Source organism: Neoarius graeffei, chromosome 7 (assembly GCF_027579695.1).
Source record: "Neoarius graeffei isolate fNeoGra1 chromosome 7, fNeoGra1.pri, whole genome shotgun sequence".
NCBI lineage: Eukaryota > Metazoa > Chordata > Actinopteri > Siluriformes > Ariidae > Neoarius > Neoarius graeffei.
In genome coordinates this window covers 56,916,845-56,935,535 of record NC_083575.1, presented here as the reverse complement: position 1 = coordinate 56,935,535, position 18,691 = coordinate 56,916,845, and the positions used below count along the sequence as shown (strand labels likewise).

At 40.5% G+C, this 18,691-nt stretch overlaps 1 protein-coding gene across 2 annotated transcripts in view; it reads left to right on the top strand.

Annotated features, from left to right (window-relative positions):
• rin2a (Ras and Rab interactor 2a) overlaps positions 1–18,691 on the top strand; it is a 77,104-nt gene that overhangs the window by 12,009 nt on the left and 46,404 nt on the right. The window lies entirely within an intron of this gene.

Sequence of the window (18,691 nt, the reverse complement as noted above, 5' to 3'; positions counted from 1 at the left end):
TTGGACTGGATTTAACTTGAGAGCTAAGAGTAAAAGACTAACTGCACTTTGGCCATTAGCATCCCCCAGCATTAGTTATGTCAGTGTTCATATGGTTCTGGTAACATTAGCTTAGCATGCTACTATTCCGAGTTGTATACAATACTTTTGCAAACTTTCTGCAGCACAGCAAAAACAAACAAAAGACCCTGAGCATGCATGCTTACTTCAAGACACGAGTAGTGATCTGTTTCACAGCTAAGGGGGAAAACAACAACAATCTGACAGCAGAATGTACATCCCTGCCAATATTATTTATGAAAGTTTGTGACGTAGGCTGTATCAGTGTTATCCCTGTCTCACGGCGAGTTATAGTTTTCCAGATGACAAAAGTCTCCTAGTCTCAGTCCCGTCTCCGGCTAGTATGCAAATAAATAAATTCATCTCACGCCAATACATTTGGTCAGTCTTGGTCAATCTCCCGTCAGATGAGCCTTGAAAGCTTGCAACTTTGCAAACCTTATCTCAGCTAGCTTATAATAAATTATACTGCCCAATGTATATTATGTACAATGTGTTCCTATGGAGCACTTGCATGTGATGTCACAGCCAATCCAGATTGTGACAGACGCCATCGTGTCGGTCAAACGCCATATTCCGCCTTCTACTTCTACTTCTGGTTCTACTTCTGCTTTTACTTCTACCTTTTCTTCTGGAAAATCCTACTATATACAATTCTACTACAACGGCTGCGGCTACAAGCTCTCCCTACCTGTGCACGTTTTTTATGTTTTTTGTGTGTATTTTTGCGTGTTGTTCGTCTGTACCGGACTTCAATATCCACTACAACCGTATGGACTTACTGGACATGGGTTTCCAGCAGAAAATGACGGTTTGTAGCGATTTCCATCGCATGCACAACATTCCGGACGAGAAAAAAAAAAAAACATTCCGGACGAGATGGCGAGACCAGCGGGGTCTCCGTGGATTGTTATTGGAAGCAAAGGGAAGGAGGCGGCGCTGGGAGCCGAAGCAAAAGCGAGGCTACAGGCAGAGCCAGCCTGTTGACTAAGCTCAGAAAACAGCCACTCAAACCTCCACTGCCAAGCCTCTACCTCTCCAACGCCAGATCCATGTAAACAAGACAGACGATTTGGAATTACCTTATTCTATTCTATAATCGGCTGGTCAGTGCTATACTCAATACTTAAGTGACTTACCCATCCAATGAGGATTATTTTCTTGTTTACAAGATGCCACATCTGAGTCGCTGACAAATCCTGAATTTCTGTAAAGAAAACTGTCCAGAGATTTATAAGCACGCAGTGCTTCACCACTGAACAGCGAGGGAAAGTTAATGAGGTAATCATACACGTCCGGGTATTCTGCTGGCAGTTCAAAATCCGGTCGTGAAAACTCCGTCCAGTAAGCCATAAGGGTCACAAATCTGTAGATCGTTTATTTTAGACATATATTTAGTTATCTGTTCATTAGAAAAATGAGCCGTGTAGTCCGTCGGTTGAAATTGATCCATTCTGTACACGAGTGCAGCAGTATTCAGCGGTGTTTTTGACCGACAAGATGGGGGTTGTGTACTTTCCGGTCACATGACTGCAAGATCTCTATATCTTGTCGCCAACAACATTTTATTCGATTACACACATACTCCACATTCAAACGTACACAAACGGTGTACATGGCCTGAAAATGCGAGCACGGTATTGCAGCAAAACTAAAAATTTTTGCTATTTAAGTGTTCATCTCCGATGTCATAGTAAATAAAACTATGTAGTCATATTTGTGTAAAATCCTGTAATATTATCTTGTCAGTTGGTGTGGTTCTTTGGCTTCTGCTGGTTCTGTATCCTTCATCTTGTAAACAAGTCCATGTCTACAGCTGTCCATGAGGGGAGCTCAAAGCATAATTTGTATTTACGAAAGTGGCGTAAAAGTGAACTACACTTCGCAACTGTAGGGGGAGGCGAGGAGCAAAAAATAAAATAAAATTCTCACAATGTAGCTTTAATAAACCAATTTAAAGTCAGGCTACTATGTTGTTGTTGTTTTTTAACTGTGAATTCCTCATTGCTGTCTCAGATTCACTGTGAGCTGTAAGTCTTTTGGAGTACAGTAATTACCTGAGTGGGGTTTCTTCATGTTGCTTCTCATGTAACTATGTGAGCACAACTGACAGGTTACACTGCAGAAAAATAAAATACGGTAAAAGTTTTTGAAACCAGGAAATTCTAAACTGAAAAATTAAAACAGTCATTCTTGTGTTTTATTTATTTTGTCGTTTTCCTTTTGAATGCATATTTCTCATAGTACAAAGGTGGGGAAAGACGCCAATGTCTGCAGAAAGACACTATGCAGAGGAAACAGCCCGAAGGAGATGCCTCCTATGTAAAAAGAATGATGATTTTTTTTTTTTGTGACTGCAACAGATATATGAAGAGTAATCTACCGATGTCGCAACAGTGGAAGCAAGGATAGCACATTCAGTCATTTTTAATGAGCCACAAGCTTTTGCCTCAGTCTAGTTTATGCATATTTATATTTGTAAGGAAGTAGTGTGACACTTTAATAAAACAGCAGACTTAAGTAAGGTTGGAATTCAGTATGATAGGCATCTTTTCCTGTAAGCCAGACTGCATATTACCCGAAATTACGATCAAGCCACGCATTATTCTTTTTTTAATTCCGCCAACTTTGTTGGGGAGGTTATATTTTCACCTCCGTTTGTTTGTCTGTTCCCAAAGTAACTCAAAGTAGTGAACAGATTTTGATGAAGTTTTGAGGAAAGGTGAGCCATGATTGATTAGATTTTGGTGCAAATCTGGATATGAATACAGATCCAGGATTTTTTTTTGTCTGTTCCAAATGTAACTCAGAAAGTAGTGAATGGATTTTGATGAAATTTGGTATACAGCTTTAGTATTATCATAAGTTCAAGTGATTTTTATTTATTTTATTTTATTTTATTTTGATGTTGATGATATTTGGCTTGGTGAAGGTATGCACTCTGCCAAGTGCCCTTCTGGTTATTCTTTGTTTTACTTTCATGCAAGACTTTTACCAAACACACAACACAACAAAAATACCAACCCTATGCAAGTACCACTGGCCATTGGCATTTAAAAATTACATTTTAATAAGGTGGTGGTGGTGGTGGTGGTGGTTTTTTTTTTTTTTAAATCCCCCACTGGCCAAAAGGCCTGAAGTTGGATTATGTCGTGGCGATTTCCGTCCGTCTATCTGTCAGTCCCAGAAAGGGTACTCACCTTCTGAAATCAACTCCATCCACAATTTTTGGAGGGATTTCACGAAACCTGGCAGGATTCTTTGTTATATGTCAGTAGTACGCATATTGTACGGTAATTTCTTTCAATTTGGTCACATTTTACCAAAGTTACAGCCCTTGATTAACAAAATTATACTTTGACAATTTCATGAGAGTGTTTTCCTTCTGAAATCAACTCCTCTCACAGTTTTTGGAGGAATTTCACGAAACTTGACAAAAGACGTTGTTATATGTTGGTAATGCACTTATTGTTATTTTGTTCAATTCAGTCGCATTTTACCAGAGTTACAGCCCTTGATTAATAACCTTGCACTTTCACAATTTCATGAAGGTGTGCTTGCCTTCTGACATCAACTCCTCTCACAATTTTTGGACGAATTTCTTGAAGCTTGGCAAAAGGCCTTGTTATATGACGGTAATACTCATATTGCGATTTAATTTCATTTGTGAAAACTTTACCAGAGTTTTGGCCCTTGATTAAATAATTTGTACTTTGACAATTTCATGAGGGTGTATGTTCTTCTGAAATCAAGTCCTCTCACAATTTGTGGAGGAATTTCACCAAACCTGGCAAAAGGCTTTGTTATAGGACAGTTATACGCAGATTGAAATTTCGTTTAATTTGGGCAAATTTTACCAGAGTTATGCCCTTGATTATTAACAAACTTGTACTTTGGCAATTTCATCAAGGTGTGCATGCTTTCTGAAATCAACTTCCCTCACAATTTTTATCCCCCGCTGGCCAAAAGGCCCGAAGAGGGATTATGTTGTGGCAATGTCCATCCGTCCTGGGAAGGGTACTCACCTTCTGAAATCAACTCCTCTCACAATTTTTGGAGGAATTTCACGAAACTTGACAGGATTCTTTGTTATATGTCGGTAATATGCATATTGCAATTTCGTTCAACTCAGTCGCATTTTACGGCATAGTTGCCAGCGGGGGATATTGTGCTCTCAGAGCACTCTTGTTTTTTTTTTGTTTGTTTGTTTGGTTTTTTTTTTTTTGGCTACTAGGAATCAGGCATTGAAATGGATAGACAGCCTATCTCAAACTGATACCATGATCAATTTCTGGGAGAGTATCTGGGTTATTTTTGGGGTGTAAAAAATGTAAAATTATCATGTATCTAGAATGTATATACCCTAATGATATCTTACAATGCATATCAAGCTATAAAGAAAAAACATATCCGATGTAGAATATCCTAGATTGCTTAACAGCACAGGCATTTTACTACTTGTATGTGTTCAGCATTTGTGGTAGCAATGTCAGTGGTTCAGGAAGAAAACTTCCTGTTTCCCCAAAAACTTTGCATTACTTATAGTAGCTCTCAACTTGTGTGAACATGTTAATGGTTCTGGGTGCAGGAGGCAGCAAAGACAGTGCAGCAAATATCTAAAAGAAAGCTTTATCCATTTTCTCAACAGCCAACACCTGGAATTGAAAATGGAGGATACCAGGGCTGAGAACTACAGATGTGTGCTATGTGCAACACTTTGAAGATGACTTTAAATCAGAGTGAAGGTTTTTCAATCCATGTCACATTGTTTGTAGTGACTTGACACCGATCTGTCCTGACACAGGTGGGATCGGTTCCCATGCCAGATCATTGAACGAAGAGCATAGTCCAAGAACAGCAATTCTGTTTGCTCTATATAAATGTACACAAACGCAAGAATCCAGTGAGCAAACACAGCGTAATTCAGTAATGAACAATGCAATAATACAACTTTAGTTTCGTACACAAAGTTACAGAGAGAGACGTTTCAAACAAAAGTCAAGTCAGCTGTTCAAACAAAGTAGGAGGAGAAATGTACAGAAATTTAGGAACCCTGTTGAATAAATGTTAAGCTTTTTTTTTTTTTTGTTAATTTGATCTTGATCAATTCCTCACCCCATCATCTGACGGCTACAAACTGGGGTGGGTGAAGACTAACGTATGCTTCCTTTGAGACATGTGAATGAAGCCATTTGCATGTTTTCGAACGATTGTTTATGCAGTTTAAACAATACAGTTTAACACATTCAGGGGAAAGCGCTATCTACCCTCTTCCACATACATGAGCTTGCAGATGCCCATCATTGGTTAGCATTGCTGTGATTGACAGAGGACATGGCGATTTTTGTTCTTTTCTAGCCAAGGATGGCTGTGGCCTCACTAGAATTTGACCTAGCGACCACCGGATGATAGGGCAGACGCTTTTCTGTTGCACCTTTCCCGTCCATCGCTGGAAAGAGATCACCATAAAACTGTTGCTGACCAGTTAACATGTGTCTGAGGAAGAAAAAGCTCAGGGAGAAAGAGATGGAGAGTGGGAGTAAACCAGCCTTAATGAATTATTGAAATAAACATCGTACCTCACTGCTACTAATGTGTTCTAGGTTGCTGCATGATTATGCCACTAAATGTGACTTATTTCCTGACTTGGTTGTGAGTTGCTGGAGCTGTGTCTGGGAAATTATCGCTGGGTGTAGCTTCCCACATCCTGTTGAGTGTTCTACTGAACTGTACACACACTCGCTGACCTTTCAGTCGCACTCTGTTTGGTGCTACCATTATAAGCCATAGAAATCTCATGCAGTCAGTGAGGGTATGTGTTTTGAGAGAGATGCGTTTGTGTAGGTAGAAATTTGTGTCTAATTTTTAAAAGTATTCTTACATCCTGACTTCACCTATGCAAACTTATGGGAGACTGTCTAGCCGTAGGTTTTGGAAGGTCTTAGGCTCAGGAATGTGATTGTGGGTATTTTAAGTGGTTGTTTTTATTCTTTCTGGTTGTCTGTTAATGTAATTCACAAAGTTCTCCTATTCCTTTTTCCTCTTTTTACACACAGGGATCGGAACTCAAATGAAACCCACAGTGTTTAACAGTATTTAGGAACTTCCAGGTTTCACATGTATTCTCTGTGGCCCAGCTGCATGTTTTGTACAAGATGTACATTTCTTGCAATGTCTGCCACTTACTGTATGGGATACTGATTGGACCCCATGTTTAGCTTCTTCAGAAAGCTAGCCCCCTTCTGTCTCTGCAGGCCATATCTCAAGTTCATTTTCTGGTGCTGCTATTGGACAGAAGACTGTATCGCAGCAGGATCCTAATGAAAGAACGCACACAGCGTCAGACTTAATTAGCCAAAATCTGTGCCTTATAACCACTTTCCTTTTCCACCATGCCGCACCTCCATTATTCCCAGAAGGCCTGAACCAGAATAAGAAGACCATTTATTTATAGAAGGATGTACTTCCTCGCTGTGGATTATTTCTCTCTCATTATTTGTGAATGTATGTGGGTGGTGTCTACTGCTTTGTGTGTATGTCTCAGACTATACATGTGTGCTTGCCCAGGCCTGTGGTGGGTTCCTATGAGTATGAACTCTCTGATGTTATTCGCTTTGATGGGAGGATGCTGCTTAAACCTCAAAGATAAAGAGCAAGAACACCCAAGCTTAGGAAAAGTGACTTTGTTTGCCGTAATAGGCATTTAAACACTAGGTTAATGACTTCTATCATCAGGGGATTTCTATACAGATGGTTTTGTTTCGTGAGTACTGAGGACCTGACCATGGTCACTGTGTGTGGGTGAATGTCCTTGTGCATAGTTATCACTTAGTTGAATTGTCAAATATAATAAACATCTCCATAATTTAATGGCAATTTTCATGTTAGTGTGTTTATTCTTTTCTGCCTTTTGTACAACCAGAAATACTTGTGCGCCTTGGAAAATTATCATACTGGAAGAACCTGAAACCAGGTGTATACCCATTATTAAACCCTTACATCACTTCAGGTATTCAATTCTGCTTCCACGTGTGTCAGCTCAGCACACGCTGCCCTCTCCTTCCTAAAGCTATAGATGATGAGTTTATTTTCTATTTTTCTCTTAGCTAGTTGGAGAGCAAACAAAGTTCCCTCGTCACATGGACTGCATTTAGTTGAACAGTTTCATCTGATTGTGTTATATCTGGATATGACTTCTGTAAGGCTTGGATTTACATAATCTGAGATTTATTTACATTTTGCTAATTGTGTACAATGCTAGTCTTCCTGGCTCTTCTTGTAAAAGATGGTGATTTTTGGCCCAGGTTTTTGATTTACCAGCTGCTATAAGGGTGACTTGCAAGACTTCCCTCAGTCTGATGGAAAAACCACTGAATTAGAAGGTTTGTCCAAACTTTTGACTGGTACTATATACCATATGTACTTTGCCCATGATAGCCTCAGATTCCTGTTCTTGACTGACAGGAGTGGAACCTGATGTGGTCTTCTGCTGTTGTAGCTGCTCCACCTCAAGGTTTAAAGGAACAGTCCACCGTATTTCCATAATGAAATATGCTCTTATCTGAATTGAGACGAGCTGCTCCGTACCTATCCGAGCTTTGCGTGACCTCCCAGTTAGTCAGACGCAGTCCGACGTGCTGTCACTCCTGTTAGCAATGTAGCTAGGCTCAGCATGGCCAACGGTATTTTTTGGGGCTGTAGTTAGATGTGACCAAACTCTTCCGCGTTTTTCCTGTTTACATAGGTTTATATGACCAGTGACATGAAACAAGTTCAGTTTAAAAAAATTGAAATGTAGCGATTTTCTATGCTATGGAAAGTCCGCACTATAATGACAGGCGTACTAACACCTTCTGCGCGCTTCGGCAGCGTATTGATATCTGAGCTCCGTATCAATGCGCTGCCGAAGCGCGCAGAAGGTGTTAGTACGCCTGTCATTATAGTGCAGACTTTCCATAGCATAGAAAATCGCTACGTTTCAATTTGTGTAACTGAACTTGTTTCATATCACTGGTCATATAAACCTATGTAAACAGGAAAAACGCGGAAGAGTTTGGTCGCATCTAACTACAGCCCCCAAAAAATACCGTTGGCCATGCTGAGCCTAGCTACATTGCTAACAGGAGTGACAGCGCGTCTGACTGCGTCTGACTAACTGGGAGGTCGCGCAAAGCTCGGATAGGTACGAAGCAGCTCGTCTCAATTCAGGTAAGAGCATATTTCATTATGGAAATACGGTGGACTGTTCCTTTAAAGTTATGTGCATGCTGAGATGCTTTTCTACTCACCATGGTTGTAAAGAGTGATTTATATGAGTTACTGTAGCCTTCCTGGCAGATTGAACTACCGTATTTTCTGGACTATAAGCCGCTACTTTTTTCCTAGGTTTTGAACCATGCGGCTTATACAAAGGTGCGGCTATTCTGTGGATTTTTCTTCCACCGCTAGGGGTGCTCTAACCAGAAGTAGAATCAAAAATAAGATAGACGAAAAATCAATGCAAAGAAGAATTAGCAGATCTTTAGCAGATAGAACATGCATGACAAATTACTAACTGGTAATTATTTTCAAATCCAGCGAAGATGATTAAAGTGACTTGTGGTTTCAAACACAGGAGAAATGAAGGTAAATAAATACCGGTTATTTTCTCTTGGTTCTGTTCCGTTTTAATCAGCAAAGTTGCTGCCGTGTTAAAAGGCACTGTTCGGAAAGAATCTGTTCAGGTACATACATGTACATTTACAGTACAAAATCGTTCTGTACATGCAGTAAATATCTAATTTTTCAACATAAAGATCTGCGGCTTATAGCCCGGTGCGGCTTGTATATCTTTTTTTTTAAATAGAGCGGATGCGGCTTATATACAGGTGCGCTCTATAGTCCAGAAAATACGGTAATCTGGCCATTTTCCTCTGACCTCTTATCTACAAAGTGTTTCCACCCACAGAACTGTTGCTCACTCAATGTTTTTTGTTGTTCACACAATTCTGTGCAAACTCGAGAGACTGTTGTGTGTGAAAATTCCAAGAGATCAGCATGTTCTAAAGCCCTTTTCACATACAAAACCCATTATAGGTGGGTTGCATCTGATATCACATCCACCTCATTAGATATGCAAGACATGAAGTGGTGGTCAGCTCAGCTCACTGTTCACAAAACGTTACTATCGCTGTGGTGCCTTGCTAGTCGTTAAAATGCCCTACACTTGCGTTGTTTCGGGCTGTCCAAATCAAACAAACCGTGAAACTGATAAAAGTTTCTTCCGGATTCCTGAAGTGGTAAAGGGTGAAAGAGTAAAGGATTTTACCAAAAGACGATGAGAAAGGTGGTGCTTGAACCTTTCGCTGCGATGGAGGGGAGCGGAGTCAAAGACCGCTCGATTTTGCAGTGATCACTTCATGAAAGGTGTGTAAATTTCCCCGATTTATTTCATTTGGATTCGCAAATGACTTTTCTCACCATTTTCCATTATTTCATGATGTTTTGAAGTTCCGTAGACGCTTAAGTCCTCAGATGTGTTTTTGTTTACTGTTTGATCATGGTCACCATATTGTAAACTAACATATATGTTTTCCTTTTATTTATCAGGATGTCCTAGCAGTCTTTACAAGCTAGATAGATCAAGTAACCGAGACACTCCACGTAAACACAAAAGCAGAGTTCACAAGTCAAGAGCACGAAACTGTTCACCCAGCTATGCAGTTACAGTGAGCCATGATAACTGCTCCATCCTGTTTTACCAATACCCAGATCTTTAAAGGATCTTTATGAATGATTTACCTGGAAGAGGAAAGCAGGGAGGATTGAGAATTGAGTGGCTGTGGTTTGTTTACAGCTGATACTAAAACTTGTAGCGTCCGAGCAACCATCACAAAGACGCGCACAAAAAGCCCAAAAATTCCGACTTACCCTGTCGTAAACAAAACAGGATTTATCTTGTAGTGTCCTGATCCCCAGATCTTTAACCCAGCCACATATAAAAAGTTGTACGCCTCCATGCTCTTCCAGGTTTTCATCTGTTTGTCCGTGTAGAGAATGATGTCTGCAGCACCAGGTAGCTTGGGATGTCAGGGAACTCAACGGATGGATAATTTTCCAACTCCTAGAAAAAATCCTTCTTTGCTCACATGTAAAGCTGTATCCCATTGCAAAGAGCAACTTTCTGAAAGTATCTTGACCATGCATTGGCTTCTAAACTGCGAGAAATGGTCAGAGACGGTTTCACAAGCTCTTTACATAACGGCAGCCAAATTGGTTTGCCTGACCACCATTTCATTCACCAGAAGTAAACTCGCAAGCAAAAATCACATGAATGAATGCAACCAATTGTGTTGGGTAAAAACAACACAAAATAAATAAGTTTTTATTCCTACTCAGTCTTCTCTAATGGAAACGTAATGGATATCTTCTTTTCCCACCTGACTGTATTTAACAGAATGTTATGGAGCACAAACCTTTGAATGACGTGAACCACGTGAATCCAGATATGACACATAATCCATGAGGTGGCAAGTCCATTGTTGTGAAAACCCCAAACTGTGACATAAGCTGGTTGACAGCATGGTATGAGTTGAGCTGCATCATGTCTCTGTTGAGAGAGTCATCTTCCTGTTTCTGAGCATTTATTTTGTTCAAGTAAAGGCTGTTTCTCAGAACACATAAATTTGATAGTTACGATTGTCACTGGAGCCATGGCTGAAGATTTCCGTAAATGTTACTAGGTCAGCAGGGGGTAGATTAATATTTCGATTTTGTCGTTTTGCTCCCATTCCCACAGGACGCCATTACTGTGTAAAAACGGAAAATATATAGTTTTCAGTGTGAGCGTGAATGGAGTATGAAATACTCAAACCAACTCATCTGGCACCAACAACTGTGCCATGGTTAAAGTTACAGAGATCCTTTTTCCCATTTTGATGTTTGATATAAATATTAAGTGAAGCTCCTGACCTGTATCTGCATGATTTTCTCCATTGTGCTGCTGCTACATGATTGGCTGATTGGATAACGTCATATGCATATGTTTGTTTGTGTGTCGGGGGGGCAGCATCTGTAGAGCTGAATTTGATCCTGTCCTTCAGGTAAGCAGAGAAAAAACGGAGTCTTTCTTTTATATACTTCCTCTATGCAACTTGCAAAAAAAAGTGAATGACAAGCTTGATGTAGTGTCTGAGCCCAGTGTCTGATGATAAATACATCTGAAACTGTTGACTAATACATGCGGTAAGAAGGAACAATATAGGCCTGTCAAAAACCCGTCAGATGTCATTGAGGCTGAATTCAGTCAAAAGTTTCCGCCTTTAACATGCTTGACTTATTTTTAGAAGGCAAAACATTTCCACAAAACAAAGTTAAAAAGTCCGTCCGTCCGTCTCCCCCCCCCCCCCCCCCCCCCCCCCCCCCCCAAAAAAAAAAAAGATCACTTTAAGTAGATAGAGAACCAGTTTGGGAAATGTGTTTACAAAAAGTCCGCTATAAAAATAGACATATTTATTATTTAGGTATTTTAATTATTACATATTAAATGCAAATTAAATTGATCAGTAGCAGTTGTGTTTAGGTAATTGCTGTAGTGCTGTCTTACAGTGGAATTTGTGAATGGTTTTTTTTTTTTTAAAAAGCATTTTCAAACAATTTTCTCCCTTTTCACTTTTGGGCTTAACCAGATTTTAAAATGCTGTAATTTTATTGTGAGTGAGATGTGCAAAAGAGAAACATTCCAGTTCAGGAAAACCTGTCGGTTTCAAAACATTTATATAATCTGAAGTCTTTTATTTGTAGGGTTTTTCCAGGCCACCACACATGTGCAAACGTTTCCGTAAAGCATTTCTTTTAGCCTGAGAAAATGAACTATTAGGAAGGTGCCACATTCCCAGAAGGAAGGTCTTTGGTATGTCTCAGATCCAAATCAAAGGCAAATACAGTTTAAATTGACAGTGGAAAAAAAATATTGGGTACTTCCCTTTTGATTTCTTTGTCTAAGGAGATGCCAGACTGGTGGAAGGTGTAGTCCTTTAGAACTGGTTTCTGCCTTTTAAAGGGCATCATCAAGAGAGTTTTCCCCATTATTCAAACCAGGAAATCTGACTCTTGCGTCACGGCAACCTGAGGCAAGTTTACAACAGATGTACTGACGGTGACCTTTTTTTATTTGGCTTTGCATGTGCCTTTAATGTAGCTAATTGTCTATCAGCCTGGGGAGCAGTACAGAATACACTTACTTACTTACTTACTTATTTTGCTTGCTCTCCACAAACATGCGTGCCAGCAGTGGGGAATATTTTCTGTGGCCTATTGCATACCAGCCCAATCAGCTTTGACTTGCCTTCCAGCCCTCAGCTACTCTTTTAGACAAGTTAAAACAATAATGACAAACAGGGATCTTTTCTAAACTCAGCGATTTTTGGCCCAGATGTGTCATTCTTCAGAGAAGCTGCAGCTGCAAAAACATGTACACAAGGGCACACCCTCAAAAAAAGTGTTTTTCATTACACGTAAGAGTGAATAAGAAGGTCTCGTATCTCTATATGCTGTTAACATCCTTTAATTGTCAGTTCTCCCAATTTCCATTCAGACCTCGCTGGTGCTGCCAGGGAAACCGCCATGGCACTCAGTGATTCCTCTGCACCTGCCATGTGTGTGTTGGAAGAGTGTTTCGGGAAAACAGAGCGACTCTGTGATTTGCAGCGCAGATGTGTCTTTGTGTTTTCTGAACAGTGTCTTCCTTTGGCATGCACACAAACTCAGACACTCTTACACTTACAGATGGAGTGCGGTTTTTATTGTTTGCGTAGTGTACAAGGCAGCACAGAGATGACTGATGGTTTTCACTGCTGAGAGTAATGTTATTCGTACCGCAGTACTGTTGAGTTCTTGAATCTGATTGCTCAGAAGGTGTTGGTTCATTTTCTATAACAGTACAGCACTAACTGTGGTGCTGGCTAAAATTCAAATTACATGTTTATATTAATGCATTCATTCTAATACATTACTAGTTCTACAGCAAGAGCTATTTCACAGGGACAAACTCTTCACACAGTCTAAGCTTGATGATAACTGAATAAAAAAGCTATTTAACAAAAACATATAATCAATGATATGATCAAACTTTCTGTATGAAGATATACTGTCAGCATTTTTACACTCAGGGTACACATTTGGAGAAATAAGACGTTATGCAGGTGTTTTTAAAAAATATGTCAAGTTTCTTGTATTAAACTTATGTTTACATTAGTGTCATCAGATCACCACAGTGAACACTTTTTAAATTTTGTTTCCATGTTGATTCTTTCATTTTTTATGCCTTTTTGGCCCATTTTAGGGCTGTTTTGGCACGTTATACTGTTCCACTGCACATTGAACTATAGAACATCATACAAAATCCCACATTTCTAGTGCATTTTGTGCTATAAGATTGATATGAAATGATAATGTAGTATCTCTGCTTAATTTAATATATGCATATAAAGGAGTCATTTATCACCTGGCAAAAATTTTGCAGTTCTTTGATAATGTGTCCGTCGTTATGCCAAATGACGTTTTTGGTCAGTGTTCTCAAAAAGGAACCCAAAAATTCAATCACTGATTCTTTTAATGGTATCCATTTTGGTAGTTTCAATCTCTATATATGTAGGAATAATGCACAGAAAAAATGTGTTGACTGTAAGGCACCAATACCTTTCAGCGTTCATTGAAAATGTTCACTGGGATAATGGAAAAAGCACTGTCGTCTCCGTAGCCCTCTCTAAACTCGGGGTTTAATCAGGGTTAAAGAATTTCCCATAATGTTTTTATAATTACCATGAGAAGTAAAGGTATAAAATGCCTTTAGTCATTACAGACTTGAAGTAGTTGCACTGAGTAGTGGTTTAATTGAGAAATGTAGTCTCCGTAGCCCCCAATTCTTCGTTAGGCATTTCTTCGTTAGAAAAGATATTTGATTCTGTGTTCATTCAATAAAGAACTAGGTAAAATATCCAAATCACTTCTGTTAGCAGTATTTTTGTTTTATCTCATAATAAAATGTGAAAAATGTGAAAAAATTGCTCTTAGCGATCAAGATTCAGGAGTGTCATATCAAAATTATGAACGTGTTTACAAATATGTTCATTTTAAGTGTTAGACAAAGTGTACAGCCCCGCCTAGCAGTATTGGCACCCCTTAATTTTATTCACAACTTTTGTAATATCTCCAGAAATAAATGGAAATGGACACAATTTGCAATACCCAGATCTTTTAATTGAAGGTCCAAAGGAACTGAAAAGTTGTTTTCTTTCAAAACAGGCATTTTAATTTCTAAGACAACAAAAAACAGAAATACAGCAGGTGCAGGAATATTGGCACCCCTCCTTAGTATTTGGTTGCACACCCTTTGGCAGCGATGACGGCCTCCAAACGTTTCCTGTAGCCATCAATGAGCGTCTTGCATTTGTCTTGTGGTATTTTCTCCCACTCTTCCTTCGCTATGCGCTCTAGGTCTTGGATATTTGAAGGATTCCTTCTGCCAATGGCAGATTTCAACTCCCCCCAAAGATTCTCAATTGGATTGAGGTCAGGACTCATTGCTGGCCATTTCAAAACAGTCCATTTTTTTCTTTTCTAACCATTTTTGTGTGCTTTTAGATGTGTGTTTGGGGTCTTTGTCCTGCTGGAGTACCCAAGATCTTCGCCTCAAACCGAGCTTTCTTACACTGGGCAGGACATTTTGCTCCAAAATCTGTTGATAATCTTCAGATTTCATAATACCTATGACACGAGTAAGGCCTCCAGTCCCAGATGCAGCAAAGCAGCCCCACAGCATTATTGATCCTCCACCATGCTTGACTGTTGGTAGGGTGTTCTTTTCTTTGAATGCTTCATTGCAGCGCCTGTAAACATACTGCCTGTGAGAATTCCCAAAAAGCTCTACTTTTGTCTCATCTGTCCACAGGACATTTTCCCAGAAGGACTGTGGCTTGTCCAGGTTCTCTTTCGTAAACTCCAGACACTCCTTTTTGTGTCTTTTTTTCAATAATGGGGTCTTCCTTGGCCTCCGCCCATGTAGCCCTGCTGTGTTGAGTGTGCGCCTTATGGTGCTTCTTGAAACAGTTACCCCAGACTGTTCTAGGTGGGCCTGCAGGTCCGTAGATGTTAACTGAGGTGATTCTGCCACCAATCGCACCAACCTTCGAAGATTTCTATCATTGATTTTTCTCTTACCCCCATGCCCAGGGAGGTTCTTGACCGTTCCATGCTTCAAATATTTCTTAATAACATTATGCACTGTTGACACAGGGATACCAAGCTCTTTGGAGATGGCTTTATATCCTTTGGAGCTCTTGTGTTTGTCAACAACTGCATTTCTTGTTTCTTCAGACAGCTCTTTTGTCTTCACCATTGTGAAAAAGGGACTGAGTGAAACAGTTGGTTTTTCAAAACACAAATCTCATCATTCATTGGCCATTTCATGTCACATGGGCACAGACAGGTCTTCACAGGTGATTTCCATTTGTAATTTACCATAGGTGAGTCAAATTAGGTTTAGTTAGGTTAGGTTTTAGGACTAACAGCAAAGGGTGCCAATACTAGTGATACAGCAAGATTTACCTTTTTCATTTTTTTCACTCTAATTGTTTATTTTTTTTATTTTGTTGATACTTTGCTCTTTTATATTAACCACGAGCTATCTGTAGAAAAATTCTGCATCACTACATCACTTTTGTTCAGGAGATGCTTAACTTTAAGTACATAAACTTCAAGGGTGCCAATACTACTAGGTGGCACTGTATTTCATAATATTTCCAATAAAATATATCTAGTTATACCTTTAAATCTTTTTTTATTCTGTGGAAAAAAATATACACTGGTGTAGTCACCATAGCCCCCACCAATTCACTGAAATGGTGGTCTTGATCAACAGGCCATATCTTCTGAATCAGATGAAGAAACCTTTATTTGTCACATGCACACTTCAAGCACAGTGAGATTCATCCTCTGCATTTAACCCATCTGAAGCAGTGAACACACGCACGCACACACACACACACCCAGAGCAGTGGGCAGCCACACCACAGCACCCAGGGAGCAGTCAGGGGTCAGGTACCTTGCTCAAGGGCACTTCAGCCCAAGGCCGCCCCACGTTAACCTAACTGCATGTTCCACAAACTCCACACAGAAAGGCCCTCACCAGCTGCTGGGTTCGAACCCAGAACCTTCTTGCTGTGAGGCGACCGTGCTAACCACTACACCAGTGATTCCCAACCACTGTGTCGCGGCACATTAGTGTGCCGTGAGAGATCATTAGGTGTACCGTGGGAAATTATCCAATTTCACTTAATTGTTCTGAAAATTATTATTTATTTACTGCAAATAATTTGTCTTCGCGGGCGGCACGGTGGTGTAGTGGTTAGCGCTGTCGCCTCACAGCAAGAAGGTCCTGGGTTCGAGCCCCGGGGCCGGCGAGGGCCTTTCTGTGTGGAGTTTGCATGTTCTCCCCGTGTCCGCGTGGGTTTCCTCCGGGTGCTCCGGTTTCCCCCACAGTCCAAAGACATGCAGGTTAGGTTAACTGGTGACTCTAAATTGACCGTAGGTGTGAATGTGAGTGTGAATGGTTGTCTGTGTCTATGTGTCAGCCCTGTGATGACCTGGCGACTTGTCCAGGGTGTACCCCGCCTTTCGCCCGTAGTCAGCTGGGATAGGCTCCAGCTTGCCTGCGACCCTGTAGAAGGATAAAGCGGCTAGAGATAATGAGATGAGAATGAGATGAATTTGTCTTCGTTCGTCTATGCCAGCGATGTATAGTGACAGGCAGAACAATTAAATGCTCTTCCACTAGATGGCAGCAGGTAGCTAATTAACCTGTGTATCTACCTGTTGCCATTCAAACAATAGAATTAGTAATGCTTCGGGTGTGACAGCGATGATAGCGATGGATAAATATTTGAAAAGAAAAAGTACACAACCCAAACTGGGTCCTGACCCAGATGAAGGCCCTAGTATGAGTAGAGGTTAGAAGAAAGCAAAAAAGGTGATTTTCCACAACCTACCTATGCGAGCTGGGCTTTTCAAGCATGACTGCTATAAAAACTAAAAAAGGAGAGTGACTCAGAGCTGTTGAGGAAGATCTTCGTGTGTGTCTTTCTTCAATTCCTGCGAGTTTATCAGCTTTGTGTTCAACTAAACAGGCCCAAGTTTCACACTAAGTAAATTGTGAGTAAACTGAGACTAGATGATCATTATATTTTATTATATATACTTTTTGTGATATTTTTGTTTGGTGGTGTGCCATGGGATTTTTCGAATGTAAAATATGTGCCGTGGCTCAAGAAAGGTTGGGAAACACTGCACTACACTACCGTGCAGCCCATGAAGCTACCTGAGGAGGATACCTCATGAAATTTTCACACTGTGATATTAAGATATGTGGAAACAAAATGCACTGACTAAAAATCTGAAAACTAAACTTTCAAAAAAATGACCATTTTGGAACAGAAATGTGTACCCTGGGTGAAAAAATGCCGTGTATATTTAACTTTTATGGAAGGCATCTCGGGTGTCAGTAAGTTTTCTGAAACAGGTTGCACGATGTGGTTTCTCGGTAACAGGAAAAGCTGCATTTTTCATCTCATCTCATTATCTCTAGCCGCTTTATCCTTCTACAGCAGGGGTGTTCAAATTGATCCATAAAGGGCCGTGTGGCTGCAGGTTTTCATTCCAGCCATGCAGCAGCACACCTGACTTGGCTCATTCAATCAACTGAACTGTCTTCACACAGTCAAATACTTGCAGCCACACCCACCCTTGATTAAAGGGTGGGTGTGTCAGTTGATTGAATAAGCCAAATCAGGGTGCTGCTGCATGGCTGGAATGAAAACCTGCAGCCACACGGCCCTTTATGGATCAATTTGAACACCCCTGTTCTACAGGGTCGCAGGCAAGCTGGAGCCTATCCCAGCTGACTACGGGCGAAAGGCGGGGTACACCCTGGACAAGTCGCCAAGTCATCACAGGGCTGACACATAGACACAGACAACCATTCACACTCACATTCACACCTACGGTCAATTTAGAGTCACCAGTTAACCTAACCTGCATGTCTTTGGACTGTGGGGGAAACCGGAGCACCCGGAGGAAACCCACGCGGACACGGGGAGAACATGCAAACTCCACACAGAAAGGCCCTCGCCAGCCCTGGGGCTCGAACCCAGGACCTTCTTGCTGTGAGGCAACAGCGCTAACCACTACACCACCGTGCCGCCAGCTGCATTTTTTTTTGTCTTATTAACTTTGAGAAAGAGGGGAAAAAAGAGGCTGGGTAGGGGTGACGGTTTATAGCTACCATAAAGTGATTAGGCAAAGAAACAGGAAGCAGCTGTTCTCATGGACATTTCACAACATTAAGTGTCACTATAAACGGTTACAAATACAGTGTGTTGTTCATTGACAAATTAAAAATTTTAACCATTGGCATATGGGGTTAGAGAAGTAACGCGCTTAAGAATGTGCTAATTTTGGAAAATAATAAACCTCTCTTTGCATTAGAACATATCACATTACCCTGTCATTGATTATTTCACTATTGTCCTTGTATTTTAGATATCTATTCTTTACCTAAACATTATTAATAAGGCTTAATGTCTTTTAGAGAGTTTTC